Source organism: Falco peregrinus, chromosome 4, assembly GCF_023634155.1.
Source record: "Falco peregrinus isolate bFalPer1 chromosome 4, bFalPer1.pri, whole genome shotgun sequence".
NCBI classification, from domain to species: Eukaryota; Metazoa; Chordata; class Aves; order Falconiformes; family Falconidae; genus Falco; species Falco peregrinus.
Window position 1 is genome coordinate 31204564 of NC_073724.1, and position 18961 is coordinate 31223524.

The 18961-nt window shown below is 39.7% G+C and overlaps 1 protein-coding gene across 5 annotated transcripts in view; it reads right to left on the bottom strand.

The window, feature by feature from the left end:
- The window catches only part of SH3KBP1 (SH3 domain containing kinase binding protein 1), a 232069-nt gene that overhangs the window by 184071 nt on the left and 29037 nt on the right, over window positions 1-18961 (bottom strand). The gene's annotated exons all lie outside the window — the stretch shown is intronic.

Here is an 18961-nt window from a genome sequence, read left to right on the forward strand (position 1 = left end):
CACCTAGACATGCTGTCTGAGCTTCCTGGAACCCCTCAGACCCTCAAATCATCCTACAGCAACTAGATCCCTATCCTATGAATGTAAAAAATATATTATTTCCCTAAATGTAAGGGAGAAAAGGCATTCATTTTGCAGGAACCACATTCATTAGCTGTAAATTACAGTGGTTACAAAAAGCTAGCCAAGGCAAGTCATTCATACCAACCGTATGTGGCACATGTGACCATTTCACAAAGATGCTTGTACAGCTTAAATTGTTGTTTACTTTTAGCATGTGAAATGGTTAGTCTACAACAGCAACAAAACCTGGCAAAGGCATTTCTTACAGTAAATTCTACCCCAAAGACCAGCTGCCACAGGTATGGTTGTATAATAGTTACAAGATGTCCAATTCTTTGAGGATTCGAAGACATCTACAGATTACCTGTCTCTTTTCTCTCTTCCACCACAGCAGACATTAGACAGAACTGGCATCCAAAGCCAGCCAACAGAAAAGACCGTATTTATTTCTACTCTTATCTTCCACATGTTCATCATTCATCTTCAGCATCTCTTTATTCACCTCCCTGTTGAAATATTTTTAATTTGGTTTATTTGCATTTAGAGAAAAACAGTGAATAATAATTTAAAAAAAATAATCTCTTGGCTTCTTCCACACCAAAGGATGAGGTCACAGGGCTGTTGAAAATTATTTTATAACAATCAGCCTTTCATTGAGTGATGTGATCATGTACATTCACACAGCTTGATGTAATACAGGCTTGGTCCTACCTGGAGCCTCAGGACTGCAGCCACGATTTCAAAGAGTAGTTTTCCAGGCCTGGAAACACTTTTCTAACAACTTTACAGACCAAGGAGAGATACCATCTTCATTAATACTTAATCCCCAAACTGAACCATTGTTTCCTAGCCCTTCAGTGCCCTAAAAATGTGGCTTTTAATATGTATTAATATGTAAAAATACAATTTTTCCTAAGTCATCTTCATTGATGGTAAAAGCAAGCCTCTCCAGATGCCTCCTATTGCTCCCACTTGGTCTCAGAAGCTCAGCCATCAGCCACAAGTAACTTTCTGCAGCACTGCAGAGGGAGGGAGAGAGAATGACTCATTTGTGCCTCTTCCCCAGTCTCTGAAGAGTAGCTTCAGCTTGAACATGAGCAAGAGAACAGTCATTTTAAGAACAAGAAAGGTACAACTCTGACTCCTTCAGCTGCTACTCAGGAGTCAAAAAGATGTGGCAGAAGAACAAACTGACTGAGCTCCTCAAACACAGATTAAAGCAGCCAGATCGGGGGAGAAATTGTGCCAAAACTGTAAGAGGTGTCCAAGACCCTGGAAGGGCTATGTCTACTAGTTGTAGTTAATAACATACCTTATGCCTAGATTTTGTCAGTCTCTGGCACACCCTGTGAAAGGAGGGTTTATGAGTAGCTAAGGACTTGCAGATGTTTGTTCTTTTGTGCAACCCAAACAGTTCAAAAGAAGAAAGAGGCAAACAGGTGGCCTCCAGGGTTCATGAAGTTTCTTAGTCAACTGCAATCTCATAAACCATGGAAGTAACACAAAGTCGCCAAAACTATGCATTTCAAGATGTTTTCTTCACAGCTGACTTTATGGAGTTTCAAAACAAGGAAAAGTAAATCCACAGGAAAAAAACCCCACCAGATTCCAGCTTTGTACCCATGTGATGTTCTTGCCAATACAGACAAAGATACTTCCTCTGAAAAACAAACAACTGCTCTGGTACCTGAGAAGGATTTTGTTCAAGAAGTGTAATAAAACCCTAATGTCTCTGCAAAGATTCAAAAGCCCCTTCTAAAAAGTGCAAAAAGAAAAACATATGGAGATGATGAGGCACAGTTTTATGCTTAAAAATTCTAACAACATTCCAGGAATTAATGAAATAAAAGTTTCCCTAACACTTCAAGTCATTTCTTTAACATTGGTAAGATGAATCCATGCAGCATAAGACATTATGAATCCATTGAGACAACCATTCCCTGAGGTACGTTCTGCATAGTGACTGTAGCGGAAGCTATGCCAGTAACTAATTAAACTTATGTCTCAGGCTTTAGCGATGTCAATTCATCTATTCCAAATTTATTCTATTTTTAAAAAATAAGTAGGTAATTTTCTTCATGAACTCTATAATCTTTAAAAAAATTAATCGATCACTTAACTAAAGATCTTTTAAAGTAGAAATACACTGTGGAGAAAATGTGCTTGATATGACAGGCTATTATATTTGAACAAACATGGTAATGTTTCATGCTCTTGTGAGTCAGTTGGTCATTCCATGTCAGTAGGCAGAAACTCCTTTTTTTGTCACAAGAAAAGCTCAGAAAAAAAGCTTTGCTCTTGACAAAAAGCTTGTAAGAATTCCTGCAGAAAATAAGATGCTCCTCCAAGATGATAATTGTTGTATTATATGAAGAATCTCACCACCTCAAGAGTTCCCAGCTTTCATTGCGTTAGGCTGCATTCTCTGTGCCGTGAAAGTCCTCTGGGTTATGTTATTTGTGACAGTTAACTACAGCAATAGTTACTCTTCCCGCTTCAGCAGAATGGCTATAAAATTGATGCAGAAATAGCTTCTGCAACAAAATATTGCAGCCTTTACCTCACCCTTGTTGCTTTTGTCAGCAGCTTCTCAAGAAGAGAGGTCAGACACATTTCCTTCCACTGTTCTTGTTACAAGGTTTGCAAGAAGGCAGCAAAATGGTGCAGTACCTCTTCTTTTAATTGGAGCAGAACTCAGCAGGACAATCTCTTCCTAACTGTTGGTCATTCCAATTGTTGTAATTCCACTTTAAAAGGGTAAAATAATTTCCATATTAAGTAGCATTTTCTTTACCAAAAGCTCTAGTTCATCCACAAGCTCCACAAAGCTAACAGAGCAGATCCTCTGATCACACAACTTAAGTGATCATTTTAGGGACACTATTCATACAAACAAGTTGTTGTTTGAATCACTGATGTATAACCAAAAAAAAAAAGAAAAAAAAAAGTAAATCTGAGACTCAAATCAGAAACATACTGTCGTTAACTGCCTTTGCTTTTGGCATGCTACTCTGGAAACAGACAACTAGATGTTATTTCTCCTTGCATCAGATCATGCTTGAATTTATGCAAACACTGTGCAAGCAGTCCAAATTTGCAAAGAATGAAACCACTGTTTGTCATCTGTACTGGTAGGATTGCACTGCAAAACATTAAGTTTTATTTAGCATCTTTTATGCTCAAACTGCCACCAAACAGTATTAACCAGACTGGTTAAATGCTGGCGTCAGAAAGCCACTACAGCAGCCATTAAACAGCTAGCAAAGTGCAGATTGAATGTCCTTCTTGAACATTCAGATCTATTTTAGTATAAGCAAAAATTAGGGGTATCACTCAACATTTTAAAGGCAAAGTTATATAAATGCATGAACAATTTTAAATAATGCAGTCATTAATCAGACATCAACCAGGTATTCAGGAGAAAGATGGTTAGACTAATATAGGTGTTATGTTCTTAACATGCCAAATACTTGCATCTCTAAAGCCTGAAGAACTCAGAATGACACTCAGTCTCTGCAAAGGTAACAGATGCAAGGACGACCTTCTGCTACCCTACCTTAATACATCAAAACAGGTTTTACTGATTCAATTAATTTTAATTCTTACTAACATAATTTAAAAGAGTGAGATTTCAAGAAAGAAAAAGACAATAAATAAACCCCACAGATACGTCACTTTAGGTCACAACATTGGTCCATGTAGTTAGCAGTGTTTTCTGCTCCTGCTCAAGAGACTGCAAGAAAACTCAAGAGTACGGTCTGGAGATGGAGAAGACACACACACACATGTACAGAGTGATATATTAAAGTGTTCAAGCAAAAGCATAACTTGAAGAAAATGCATCTAATTATTGGCAATAGGCAGTGCAATCCAAATGGAGCCATGTAACAGACTACATGAGCTTTGGATCAAATCCATGAAGCTAATACTACAAATCACCAATAATAAAAGATTTGATAAAACAAAGCTATCAAAGTAACTGCTGTAAGAAACCATGAGTCTCTGTCAAAAGTGAAACCCCAAAAGCCATTACAAAAAAAAAAAAAAAAGATCAGAGGAAGTGATTTTGACTACACCGTTGCCTGCAGTTTTAAAGGAGGCTAACTGGGAGAAACCAATAGAAAGTCATCATGGCACATTTAGAAACACTACAGGACAAAAATCTTACAAACACAGCTGTCTGTCTTTGCCAGTAGATGCTGTCACAGAATACAATTTTTTAATCCAAGGTGTCTTCACCGCTTGTATGAAACCTTGGTATCCTCTGTACAAACAGACAGAGGGCCCTACTGGCTGGCTTGCAAGAGCCATTCTGCTTAAACTCAGTGCTCCAGTTCTTAACTTCCTATGCATCCTCTCAACTCTCACTCTTACCACTCTGTCTTACTACTAAACCTCTGTGAAACATGTGGAGAAGAGATGGTTTACAGTCGCTGTTCATGGTCAGCAGAGAAAGCCACAGGGGCATACTTATTAACAGGGTGATAACTGAGAAAGAAGATGCAAAAAAACCCACCCCAAAAACCCAAAGGAAAACAAAAGCAAGCACAGCAGAGGTTATGTTGGCTTTGAACATCACGCTGCGCTTCCTCTAGTCCACTTTCTTCTTACTGATTTTTTTTTACAGCACTTGCATTTTTCACCATATTACACTGAGCTATGGTGCCCTGTTCAAGTTTTCAACCCCAATCCATGACTTCACTCCCTTTCCATCACCCTTCTTGAATTCAGTCCTTGTTAGTAATTCAACAGACATCTCAACACTGTATGCTGTTCTTTTTCATCCCCCCCCCCCTTTTTTTTAATGTATTTCTACCTATTTTAACAGTGGTCATCAGTTTTAACTCTTCAGAAGAGCAAGTTTGCTGCAGCCATTACAATACTTCCCTAATATAATTTCACTATTCCTCTGTTTTGCTGACTTAAACCTAATACTAACCTAATACCAGTTTCTCACAAGTTTGTTCTAGGTTTACAAATCCAAGAGGCAAATACTCCATTTCCAAATGTAATCTAGATAATCTTCTGTCTTGGCCTAGCTTCTGCCAGGTGTCATTGAACTCAGGGACAAAATTCTACAGCAAGGTTTTTTGCTTTCTGTACACAGGTACAACATGTCTAGATTATGGCTGCTGAAAATAAATTTTACTGCAAGACAGAACAAGCTGCTCAAATGCTCTAATCTGAAAAGATCTTGTTCATACAGAAGCTCTACCTTAGCAGAGCCCTCCATGAATGACAAAAGTGTGATTCATTTGGCAGCCAAACTATTTTAATCATTCCACAAAGGCATACAAAGCCCCATATGCATCACAACTTTTGTCTTTCACAATTGTTTTTCTCTTCCCTTTCACTCAATCATTCTTCTCTAAATTATCAAGTCCTTCTTTCCTCTTTTTACAGTTTGGGAATTCTCTGATTGTAAGAACTCAGAAGGTTATAATTAGCAGCAAAAGAAAGAGGGTTGCATGGAAAAGATGGCTCCACGGGAACTGTGAAATGGAGGATGATCCAGGTAACCAGAAAACCTGGTGCTCACTTCAGTGCATGACTTCTTCAACAAAACTTATCCCAGCCTGCCTCCTGCTTACCAGACAACATGCAGGTGGTTCACCGGCTGACATATAAAGTCTACAACTTAACACACAGAGGCACACAATCAAGCCAGTGAAAAGCAATTTTGGAGAAGAGACCAAACTATAAATCTAGTAACTAATGATACAAGAGAAATCTTGATAGCATGGAACAAATCCAAAATAATTATTAACGTACAGGTCTAAAAACCCAATCTTCTAATGAGATGAGTTTCAGAGAAGTTACAGCAATTCAGACCTAGCTAGAAAAATATATTAAAAATTACTATGTTTTTCAAAACAACATGCAGACTTTGCTCCTCATGTAGTTTTGAGTCCATTTCACAAACATAGATCCATGAACTGATTTACGGTTTACTGAAAACAAGATAAAACTATAAAATGGATAATGGATGAGTCAAAGTCAACATACAATGTAATATACTGAGGCTTGATCTGGAATACTATTATCTAACTCTTTACCATGTCCTGTCTATCCAGCATGTGAACATGTGCTGTAGATAAAATACAGAGAAGTGCTGCTAGTAATCTCAAGAGAATGAGAGCCTACCTTACATCAGTATCTCAAGCAAAGAGAGCTAAGAGATGCTTTCCAAACTCCAAAATGAAATCCAAAATGAACTCCAAAATGAGATCATGCTCTTTCTCTCTCATAAACAAAACCATCCATGTACACACACACACACACGTTAAGCAGACACTTTTTTCCTTCCTGAGTAATCTGCAGCTACTCAGAGTAACATCTTTGCCTCCTGTGGTTCATTAATATTCTGATATTTCTACTTTCCTATATGCAACTTTTTCCAGCAGTTCCCTTCAAGCACTCTACAAAGGTTTTATATTAGGCAAGCCTGGGATTCATACCACTTTCTATTACAGAACGTGGATACTCTTCTCTCTGTAGCTGCCTACTTTCATGAACTGTTACTTATGACTTGTAATAAGTTACCAACTCACCTCTTCATAGTTAAATGTCACTTAAGAAGTTGTGGGATATGGGGGAAAAAAAAGTAGGGAGGGAAAGGGATACACATAAAAGCATGGCCCCTAGAAAGATAGGATTAAAAAAAATAATCAACTAAAGGCACTGGAGTTCACTCAGCCTGTTAAGTGCTTCAAAAATCACTATTTCATAATGTTGCTAAAATCTCCTTCTTTATTCTTGGCATAACTGCATGTGTGTGTAAGCAGTGGGAAAGGCATCATATTTTTAATTGGAGTGTGAAAAATGCTGCTCACTGAAAGAAAAAACATGTAGTTATAATTAGAAATGGAAACTAAAACCAACGCTTGACTTGATTATACAGAAAAGGCATCACTTGTTCACAAGATACAGCCTCTAGGTAGGCTCAGAGCATTATCCTCCAAACTTCAACTAACACTTCCATTTACTACTCCATAGTTGAGCGATCCCTACTGAGCCAAAGTACAGTGATAAAACTAATTGTTTTTAGAGACTCGCAGAACAGCTGAGGCAGGAAGGCACCTCTGGAGATCGCCTCGTCCAACACCCTGCCTTAGAGCAGGGTCAGTCAGAGAAGGACACTGAAGGCTTTGTCCAGTTGGCTTTTAATTACATTCAAGGATAAAGACTCCACAAAAATCTGTTCCAGTGTTTGACTGGCCTCACAAAAAAAAAAAAATATTCGTACATTTAAATGGATTTTTACGTATTTCAGTTTGTGCCCACTGCCTCTCCTCCTTTCACTGTCTACTGGAAGGGGCAGTCTGGCTCCACTTTCTTTATTCCACCACAACACTCATTCAGATCCATCAATAACATCACCCTGAGACTTCTCCTCTCCAGGCTAAACGGTCCCATCTCTCTCAGGCTCTCCTCAGGTGCCGGATGGTCCAAGCCCACAGGCATCTTCATGGCCCTTCACTGGACTTGCTCCAGCATCTCCCTCTCTCCCTCCTACGGCAAAAACCAGAACCGAACGCAGTGCTCCAGATGCGCCTCACCAGAAAGCAGATGAGGAGAAGGATCACCAAGGAGAAGGCTCACCGAGGAGAAGGCTCACCTCTTCCCACCTGCCTCATGACAATCCTCCGCCCAACGCAGCCCAGGAAGCTGGGAGCTGCCTTGGCCACCAGCACACACCGCTGCCTTGCGGTCTGCCTCGTGTCCACCAAGAGGCCTGGGGGCCTTCTCGACAAAGCTGCTCTCCAGCCGCTCAGCCCGGGGCTGCTCCTCTCCCGCTGCACGGCTTGGCATTTCCCTTTGTTCACAAGGATCCCGCCAGCCCACTTCTCCAGCCTGTTGAGGCCTCTGTGAACGGCAGCACAGCCCTCCGGGGACTCTTCCCAGTCTTGCCTCACCTGCCAGCCTGCCGAGAGCGCACCCTGCCCCATCACCCAGGTCAGCAGTGAAGATGCTGAGCAGCGCCAGCCCCATCACCCACCCCTGCGGCACACGGCCGTGACCAGCCTCTAGCTGGAGCGCACTGCGGGTCACAGCCCTTTGCGCCGGGCGCTTCAGCCAGTTCTCAATCCACCTCACTGTCCATACACCTGCTCTGCACTTCATCAGTCTGTCAATGAAGATGATACTGGAGATGCTCTCAAAAGCTTTGCTGAAGTCAACAGAAACAGCGTCCACTGCCCTCCCCTCCTCCACCAAGGCAATGAGCTCATCACCGCACAAGGCCAACAGGCTGGTTCAGACATGACTTCCACTTCACAAACACACGCTGACTACTCCCAGCCAGCTCGTTGTCCTTCGTATGTTTGGAAAAGGCTTCCAGGAGGTCAATGTGAGGCTTGAGTTCCCCAAATTCTCCTTCGTTTCCTTCTTGAAAACATGAATGACTTTTGCTTTCTGCTAGTCCACAGGAACCTCACCTGTTTCCTTCTGAGAAAACCCATTTCCCATCTGGTGAGATTTTCTTCTAAGTTGGCATTATAGCAGACCTTTCTACTCTACCTTTATGATAATAACATTTGTTTTTCAGATATCAGACTGGGCTGCAGAAATGACAGAGAGAATTAAGAATGCTTTGTACTGTGGAAGCAAATATGACCTAGAGTTACTGAATGAAATTTGACAAAATAAAACAGGTGTCCCAAATTCAAAATACTGCAAATAAAGTTATCTTTAGTTTTGCAATCAATCACAACACAGACCAAGTATCCCTGTGAGGGCAAGGAGAAGAAATGAAGCCATGGAAGACATAATCATTGAAGCAATTCAAACACTCGTTCTTGGACAGTCACGATTAACTGAAATGCCATGTTTCAGATTAAAATGCAGTCTTTAGAACATATATATATCCTGTCAGCTATGATAAAAAAAAGTGACTATATATTATATATATAACAGCATTCATCCCTCCTGTGGGGAACTAAGCTATTACAAAACTTTTGGCAAGAACCATAATCTGTCCACACTAACCTCTAATACAACTTAACTCTAGGTTAAGCTGGAAACAGCGTACGGGCTAGGAGCAGGGTGTGAACAACACTCTAGAGAAGCTCCCATGTAATCCACCATATAGCTGGCAGGTATTAGAACACTGCTCTCTGCAACACTGTCAGAAATGCCTGAATTTACATGGTTTGTCCTGTGCCCATTTCTGCCATGTCTTTTCCTATTTATTCTGTTTCTTTCCTGACCAAACTTGTGCTTGCTCAAATTTTGCTTAGTCACTTACCACTTGCATGAAAGCAATCTAACATGGTACAAGCTGCACAGCTTTTCTCTCTGCACATAAGTGCACCCAGCAGAGAAGAGCTGCAAGGCAACACACGACCGAACACAACTTCACAACTTCAGTTTTTTGCTAGTATAGCTACAGCATCTGCAGTGCGCAGAAATGCTTCATTAACATTTTAAACAATGTCATTTGGTGCCCTAGCTAAATTTACTGTGATGGTCTGTAGAGTGGAGTTAGCTTACTACTTGTTCATCTTAAAGAAGCTTTTCCAGATACGCTGTAGGTATCCCTTTCACTTAAAATTAACATTAAACAAATTGTTCAATCACTCCTTTCTAGTTGCCTCATTGCTAACGATACAATTGTTATAAAATACAAAAACAGAGTTAACGCTAGTGTTTTATGACAAAGCAATAATTATCTGGATCTTAAATACTGTCCTAGTATCTTGCACAGCTTACACATCTGCCATTATTCCAGCCCATTTGTTTGAGAACAAAAACTGGAATTCTACCACTCACAGAATTCAGACCTTAGACTTCTGTCTTCCAAGAGTGCAGAAAATGTATCAGGTAGAGAGGCAGGTGAGAATAACTACACCCAAGAGCAGCTTCATTTAACCAAGAGGCAGAGCTGTAAACTCCTTGGAGAGCTGGAGGGAGGGGAGGATACAAAAGATAGAAAAGAGGAAAGGAAAAAAGGAAAATACTGCATTGCAACAATGTGCTTACGTTAAAAACAACCAAAGTGGAATTTTCTAAAATGGTACCTATTTGCAGACTTCTGCCAGCACAGCTGGAGCAGGAAGACTGGCAGGTATGATTTGTAACTAAACCAGAACCCCCTACCCCTAACTTGACTGAACTAGCTAAACTGGTTTAACCAACTGAGCTTTCACTAGTACAGCCTGTTTGCTTGGTGTACAGGGTTTTACTAGACGGCCCTGAAGCAAAGCTTTGCTTATAACTGCTTCGCAGCAGAAGTTCTCTTGCAATACATTATACTAACACTCTTGTAACCAAAGCACTGAAAGAACAACAGTACAGAGTAAAAGGGATGCAAGCTCCCATCACAAGTGAGGCTGCTCATCCATAATGTTTACAAAGAACAATTTGGTTTTCTATTATCTTATGCTATGTATTTTTGCAGCAGATAACATCAACACCATGGTTTGTGCTCATTGAAAGACACACACATTCAGAGCAAAAGAAGAAGTATTTTAGCGGCCACTACTAACATCACAAAAATCAAGGAGCTTTGTCAGTGGCACCAAATGATCTTTACCAGACAATTACTACAACATTATTATTTTTTTTGCATAACTAGAAAAGTACTTGTCATTAATTGCTCTGTATTTTCATCGAATCATTACATGTGACACCTTTTCACAAGCTCTGTTTATGTGCAGGAGTGCAAAAACTTACTACTTTGAGATGAAGCTCAATAATATGATGGTATCAGTATAATGGCAGCACAGCAGCAATAATGCTGTTTCTAGTTCAGCTCTCCACCTGCGCTATGTATTATGCTCCAATGATGCAAACTTCCCTTTTCTCTCAAGTAGTCTAACCGGCTAATATTAATTGGCCTTAACTAAAAATAATGGCCTGTAGCCAGTGTTTATCCTTAATTTTGTTGCTTGTTGCCAGATCTGATGAGGCAATACTGAGTCTGGGAGCCTAGTCAGTTCTTACAACAACGCAGTCTAGTCAGAGATAGTAATTTAGCCTCTCCCTGTAAATCTTGTTTTCACTTTACGAGTGTCTGAAAACATCAGCAGGAAACAAATACATCTCTTAGCACTCATTAGCAAATGTTAGTGGTGTTTCTTGTTAAAACTCAAGTCCCATCTCTCTACACTGTCTGTCCCTACACATACATTCTTCAATGGTAGGAGCTGAGGATCTCATTTTAGTACGGACAGGCTCAAAGGCCTCCACTAATATAACCAGTCTTCAAGTAAAAACCACTCTATAACAGAGATGTAATAAATAGTTTCTCTCATTCTTTGTATTGCTCAGTCCCATGGAGCTGCAATTTGACAGCAGAGGGACACGGTACAGAGACTAGGGAGGCAAGTAACCAACATTTTACAAGTAGCTCCAGGTATGAGCAAGGAAGCCCTGAAGGAGTTCTTCAGCGTTGTAACTTGTGCACCCAGTTTCAGCTTCATAAGATAATAAACTCACACGGAAGCTGCCAGGTGGGGGAGTGGGAAGAGAAGGGCAACTTCTAATGGAAAGGCATGAACCTTAAAAAACAAGCTACTGGGGAATACACTACACTCCCCTTTAAAGAGATCAAACAAAAATTACTTTTCTAAATATCTGAATACTCACTAAGGAAACAATGAAAAGGTAAAAAACTCAGGACAAAAAAAATGGAGTCAATATGACAGAGCGTCACCGCAAGCGGTACCAATGTTCTGAAGGGCGAGCAATATACATTCTACTTCCTTGTAGAAACTCCACTTCAGACATAAAAGGTCAGCATTATACAATTGCTTAGTGAGGGAAAAAGGTTGAATTAATGAATGAGACCAGAGAACCCATTTCCTTTCTTTCTATTTTGTAAAAGTCCCTTTAAAAATAACTTTTGACACCTTAACTTGTATGTTCTGGTTTTAGACCTAGTGTTTATTTCTGCATACCACACACATACATTATGCATGTCTACTACACGCACACGTATGTATGCTGAAAACATTTTGAAAGGTTTTTTTAAAAAAAAAAAGCTTTTAAGTCTAATGAGCATTCCTCTCCCTCCACTTACTCAAAAATTTCCTCTGATGTCCACCAGATAGTTTACCTAAATTCTCAAAAAAAATTTCACATTGTCTGAAAGGCTGCAGAAATTCAAATGACCCACTAAAAACATGTGGGTTGACAATACAGAAATTGGGAAGCTTTTTACACAGAACCACAGAGCAATTAAGGACTATGAAGCACAGTGCCCAGTCCCTCATGAACTGGTGAATATAAGCAGTTATATCCTCCTATTCCATCAACTTCAGTGAACTACTTGTGTAGGGAATTTATTATTGTACAATAATTTTTAAAGGATCTGCCCTCAACTGTTCATTTAAGGAGGTTTCAAAGTACACAGGATCTTTCCTTCTGCAGGGAAAAATACTGGCAGTATCTCCCAGCAAGCTAACACAAAACCTAACTCCTTCCAGGACTTTAGTTTAGCTTTAGGATTCTGTACATTTACAAAACATCAGTAACAAACCCATTTTTGGTTTTCAATTAACCATCGTTATTTGTGACAATCTGTTTATGAGAACTGATCAAATCAAATTCACAACCAAAGGCCTTCAGGTGCTTTCAGTCTGAAGTATAGATCTTACAGAGTCAAAGAAATGTAAACAGATAAAAGTACACCACAGAGCATTATGAATCGACTGAAACTTGCAAAATGAAGCAGCTGTGTGGGAACAGATGAAAACAAGTGGGCATATGTCCTTTTGTACTTCAGTACTTTCTTCCATTAAACAAATTGTATAGAAATATTCAATTCTAGAAGTAGACGACTCTAAAACAAAAAGTGAAGCATTAAAAAATTTGGTGAAAGCCACATTGAGATGTTTGCAGTTTTTTGGTGGGTGAATTTTAGGTATTTTTTTATTCAAGAAAGTTAACATGGTAGTTCTGAATTCCAGGCATTCTTCCATCTATATTTCTCTAATTCAGCCCTGGAAAGTGAGTAACTCGGGTCATCTTAGAAGGACTTCTAAAGGAAGAACATGTTGTAATTTATCTTTGTGCTTGGGAGTACAACAAAATCGACACATAGGACATTGGGAAAGGATAAAGAAAACACTAAGATCTGCATTTTACCTTCTTTATCTATAGTTAGGTGTTCGTTGGGCCAGTACTTGGCAATGGCTGACAACAGTGTATGAACCATGTCCCTGAAGTGCCATGGCCACGTAATGCAGACAACATGACAGTAACGTGCAGTAAAATGGGCAGTCTGCTCACATGCTGGCAGAGTCCTGGGGGCAGCATGATAAGGAGGCTTGGGGTGAAGGAACAACAACAAAAAACCCCTTCAAGTAACCAAAAAAACAGGTGGCAAAAGGAAAGCTGGGTGACACAATGCTTTTGGCTCAAAGTAGGAAGAGAATAATTTTCAGCCAAAAGGATAAAAAGGAGTTTCATTTGCTTTGTGCTATCAATTAATAAGCAAATACTGACAGATAGATCAGACCACCTAAACTCATCTAAGTAACTTCCCTAAGAAGGGAAACCAAGGCTTAGCTATGCAGGTTATCACGAACAAGCCGAAAAAATGGCAATAACTTGTAACCAGAAGCAATCATGAAGGTTATGAAAGAAGTTTCTGTTTCAGAGACAGTTTCTGTTAGAAGGGTGGTTTTAATCAGGGTTTTTGATAATACCGGCTTATAGCCTCTGGGAAGGTGAATGCAAGTTCTCTGGAAGAACGAGTACTAAATTAATCTTTCAAAGGGTGCAGTGAGTCCTCATGCAGTGGGAAATGGAGAGATCAAGGTTTTTTGAAGCAGCCGATACATACACTCAACACCTTGCACAATCCTGAATGACCTGCAATGGAATATTGTCAGTAAAAAAAAAAACCCAAAACTAACAATAAAACCAGAAGTCATTACCACCTTCTGTAAAGATGACAGGTTTGCCTTGTTCCTTCTCCCTGGGTGGGAGGTATCAATGTTATTTTTAAAACTGCACGCTATACTTGTTTCTTCCCTTCTATCCCTCACCACCTCCTGTCACAACCGTTGGCACTAAGTATCATCACTGAAAGTCTGAAGTCAGAGTGAGTAAATAACTCATCCTATTACACGATGGTAGTTTACTTGCACCTTTGTCTTTTCCAAGGCTAAGTGAATGACTACAGTATATATATATAAGCAATAATATATTTCATATGGCTGTAACAGCCAAAATATGAGGATTAAGGGACTCACACATACTTGTCACTGTCCAACTCAGAAGAGAACATTTGCTGATCGTAAACCTAGACTGCTCTGATATAATCTATCATATTATAATTCTACCAATAATGCCAGTTAAATTCTAGTAGAGCAAATAATTAGGTGACAGAAAGAAATGGGGGACCCTTTAAGGACTCCATCTCCACCATCAGCTTCCCAAATAATTCCCAAAAGATTCTAGGAGGGAACTGCTGCACTTACAGGCACTGAATACAGAGATACCCAATTCATCAAATAGTACTTGCAATAGTGAATAGTTTGCCATTCTGGTTGATGCACACTATAAAAGCATGAAAGCTGTTATATGAAAGTTGTTAAATGGTCTACATGTGATAATTCCTAAAAAAACAGGACTTCTGTACACAGAATGAAACCCCAAAATCAACAAAGAAAACCCAAACAAATAAAAAATTGACACCACCAAACATCACCACACCCCACACCCCCCCACGTATGCACATATACTTACTGTTAACGAATTACAGTCTTTGATCAGGACAGGAATATTCAGAAGTAAACAGCATCATTAAACAGTAATCTGATATAAACAGTATCTGACATCAGCAGTCAGAACAGCTAGTCTTAAAATCCCCAATAGTTTTCTCTTCCCTATATGTCCCTCTTGTTCACATCTTCATTCTTACTTACTGTTAATGTTACTTAACATTTAAGTAATAGAAACTGAAGGACAATTAGCAGATGTAGTCCAGATACCGACTGGATCATTCTAATGGAGTAGATGGAATATTTGGCAGACTAAGCTTGAATGCAAGCACAACTCTTCACAATTACCATTATTAAATGCTGTAGTTACACCACAGGAATCCAGAATACTGCTAACTCTTACACCCTTTTCTGAAAACAAACATTAAAAACATCAAAATCAGGTAATGTTTCCTAAAGTCGAAAGAATCCATCTCAGGGATATGTAATTAAATTGAAAGAAAGGTGGAAATCACACCAAGTCTTCTCAGGTTAGCTTAGAACAGCGGCAGAACTGAACAGCAATTCAGTTTGTAGGACTTTGTGCTTCCTTTTACTGTGTTTCAAGAATTCTAACAAGGTTTTTGATCCTGTAGGAAAAAAATTAGGTACACAGCTGTACTCTTGGTAAATCCAAAAGTTGGGAAGTATATTTTGCAAGACATTTGTATGCAAATGCTGCTAAGCACCTCTACAGATTTTACCTACAGAGAAGCATTTCTCACAGCTGCCTGCTCCAACTGTAAAACAATTACCAGAACAAGTGTAAAAATGAATCAGACCAAAATGCATGGATTACTAACATACCCACCCACACATAAACAAGCTACAAAGAAAACAAAAACATCTGAAGCTTAGAAAGTTGCCAGAAAAAAATAAAAGGGGGGAAGAAAATAAAAAAAGAAATTGACTTCAAGAAAGAGAAAGTATAAGGTCAGGACATCTCTTTGCCCCCCACCTTTTAGGACTAGGCTGGAGAAACACCATCCACCATCTAATCCTGCCAATTCTATAAATCCTTACGGAAACTACTTTAACAGGCTATTGCCAAAATCACACTGACTTCTCTGTGTAACACAAAGTTCCAAATAATAATATATAAATAAGTTCTGAATAAATTGAAGCTTTAATATCATAATTGAAGAATTATGATATTACAGCTCCAAAGAAGTTTTATCTTTGAGAATACAACTTCTAGATAGCACATTAGGTCCTTGTTTCAATCTCTGATTAGGTACTCCTCCTCTTAATGGTTTGGAGCCTCAGGAAGGGGAAGAAAAGTAAGTAGTGTTTAGTTTCCTTTTTAACATAAAATTACATTTTTTTTATTTACAATTTAAACAACGGCATATTTTAAACAGACATACTGTACTGAGGTTTCCTTAATACAAAAGACAAACCTGAGCAAAAAGAGGAAATAATTGAGTCTCCTTAGTATATCAATTTATACTGCCTACACTGAACTGTAACAGTGAAGCAATATTATGTGTATTTAAATAAGAATATTCCTTTCTTGGTTTTTTTTAAACATCAGCAATTAAAATGCATATTAAAAAATGAAAAGCAACACATTTTGTTTTCAAACTCCTGCATTTTCACCAGTTCTATCAATATAGAATTACAATTAAGCCACTGCTTTTCAGAAGGTTAATTTTTATTAATAATTTGTTACAACATAAAATACTAGTCACTGAAAGCTAATAGAAACCTTAACGCTGAAGTTTCATGTTACCATGTGTCCACTGCAAGGCTGCTGTACATATTTAAAACGTTCTCACTTTTGTTCATAAATCGTTCACACACTGATTCCCTCAAAACATCCAACAGCTGACAGCCCCAAGCAGCAACCCATCACTCCTCTGCTCCACACGCCCAAGTAATGCCCCTCTCAAACCCTGGCATCAAAACATCCAATGAACTGATCACCACAGGACAGCCAACAGCATGCTCGCCCCCATGACAAACATACGGGATCCATTCTGCTGACAGCAATGATCACGGCACCCTTCCCATCCAGCTGGGAATATCATCAGCTCCCCGCGACAGGGACTGGGAAAGAGCCTCTGTCACTGCCAGGGAGTTTCACATCACTTTCAGGCCAAACACCCAGGGCAGCTACCTCACTGGGAGCTCCCCCAGCTCCTCTGAAGCCAGATGAACAGGTTGAGGCGTGACACAATTTGCAATTACGCCTTGGGCATCCAGGGTGGCCGAGTGCTGCTGCTGCTCTGTGCTGAATGCCCTTAGAAGAGTGAACGCTGCCCAGTCAGAGACTACTGACTGGTACAAGATCATCCTGTTGGATCTGTGTCGTTGTGGGGAGATGGACTGGGAGAGGGAGAATGACTCCATTTTACTAGCTTTGCTTTCACCACTGTAAGAGTAGTAACAGCAGCAATAATAAATCATAACACATCAGTGAAGCAATGTTTCTCCCTACAAAATCTTAATTGTTATAGACAGAAACAAAAGCTCAAAGAGACAACATTTTCACATGACGGAATCTATCTGAAAGCTTCTTTCACCAATTGTATTCTTCTGTATTTCAACATAAGGGCAATAAGTTTAATGGCCATACCCAGAACCTGGAATAAAAACTAGTACTCCTGGTTCTCGTTGTCAAGACAACACAACAGTTAGGTTGCCACAATCTAAAACATTTCCGAAGAACAAATACCTAGATAGTATTCTAGTTAGGTTTCCAAAAATAAGTCAGTAATTTAATTGCAAATTCCTGCCAAGTATGTAAAAAAACCCTCATAATAATTCACTGACCCATAAAGCCAGTTATCTTTTCAGGTACACAGAAATGACGCTGCTTTCCTTAGTCTGCATATAACCTCACTGCCTTGGCAGATGCCACAACTTTCAGAAGTGGCTGTTCAGGCAAAGTTGACCCAGATGTCACAATTCACAGTATTCAGAGTACTCAGGAGAGCAGTGAAGGGTGTAAGAACTTTCAAACCCTGAAGCCAAGGCAGGCACAGCTGTATCAGAGAGTGTGGTGGCAAAGCAGGAGGGCAGGACAACAGGAGCTGGTCGGTTCTTGGGTCTGATGGGTACCACACATCAGCTGGAGGGCTGGAGAAGCAGAAAGCACTGCAGGAACCAAAGTGTTCTGGGACATGAGGAAAATCCTCGTTTCCCTCCCAGGAGCCAAACTACGGCTGTAAAGGGCCCCTGCATGTGCACAGGCCCAGTCTTACGAAAGGTGTTAGGGAAAGGTTTTAGGAAGGCACTCACGGGGATGGGTAGGGGTGTGTGGTGTGTGTAACAAGCACAACGGTCTCAGCAACGAATCGCCCTGTGTTTCACTCGCAATCCCCTGCAACCTCTGGCTGGTTGTAAGGACTGAAAACAAAGAAAACATACAAGGAAGAAAATGAAGTAACAAGCAACCGATAAGCATAAGGATCTCCATTGGGCACTTATGATTCAGCATGGATATCCCCGACACCCTACAACTAATTTGCAGTATTTCAAGATTGTATTTTGCTTGTACAACAAGAAATCCAGGTTGCTGTGCTGACCTGAGGCTGCAGTAGAGTTACACAAAGCCCCTGTCCTGGTTAGCTGATTCAAAAATCTAAGCTATACACCAAAATTTCAAAAATAACTACCACTACACTCCTTCCTAATTTTAAAATGAATTTACCTCCCCAATTCTGCCAGCAATATTGGCAAGCCGTCCAGAGTACAGACAAGCTTTAAGGTTGTCACATGCAGCAAATTCAGTTTACCAAGTATAACACTATCCAATCCCACATAGAATTAGCTTCGTAAATTAAAACCAGCAAGCATGGCTCTGCACCACGGCTTCCTGCTTTCTGTATCTTCATCTGCTATCAGCGAAATCTAACCGTCTCAGATGCTACCACACTTAGAAACATGGTTTTTTACAGTGCGGAGCATGGTTAGACAAGGCATTTTTTAAAACAGGACCAGAAAAAAAATCAACTCTTTCATCTGTCTCCTAATAGCACTAATATTACACATCATCCACATTTATTTTTTCGTTATAAAAGTAAAGATTTTGGATTTCAAGTTGAAGTCTTCAAGCTAAAAAGATTGAAAAACAACTTCATACCATGCAAATGAACAACACTGCAATCACACCTGCTACCTCCTCTTTTTCAACTGCGTAACTGAGTAAAACAGTAACGAAGTAAGACAACAGGAAAAGTATG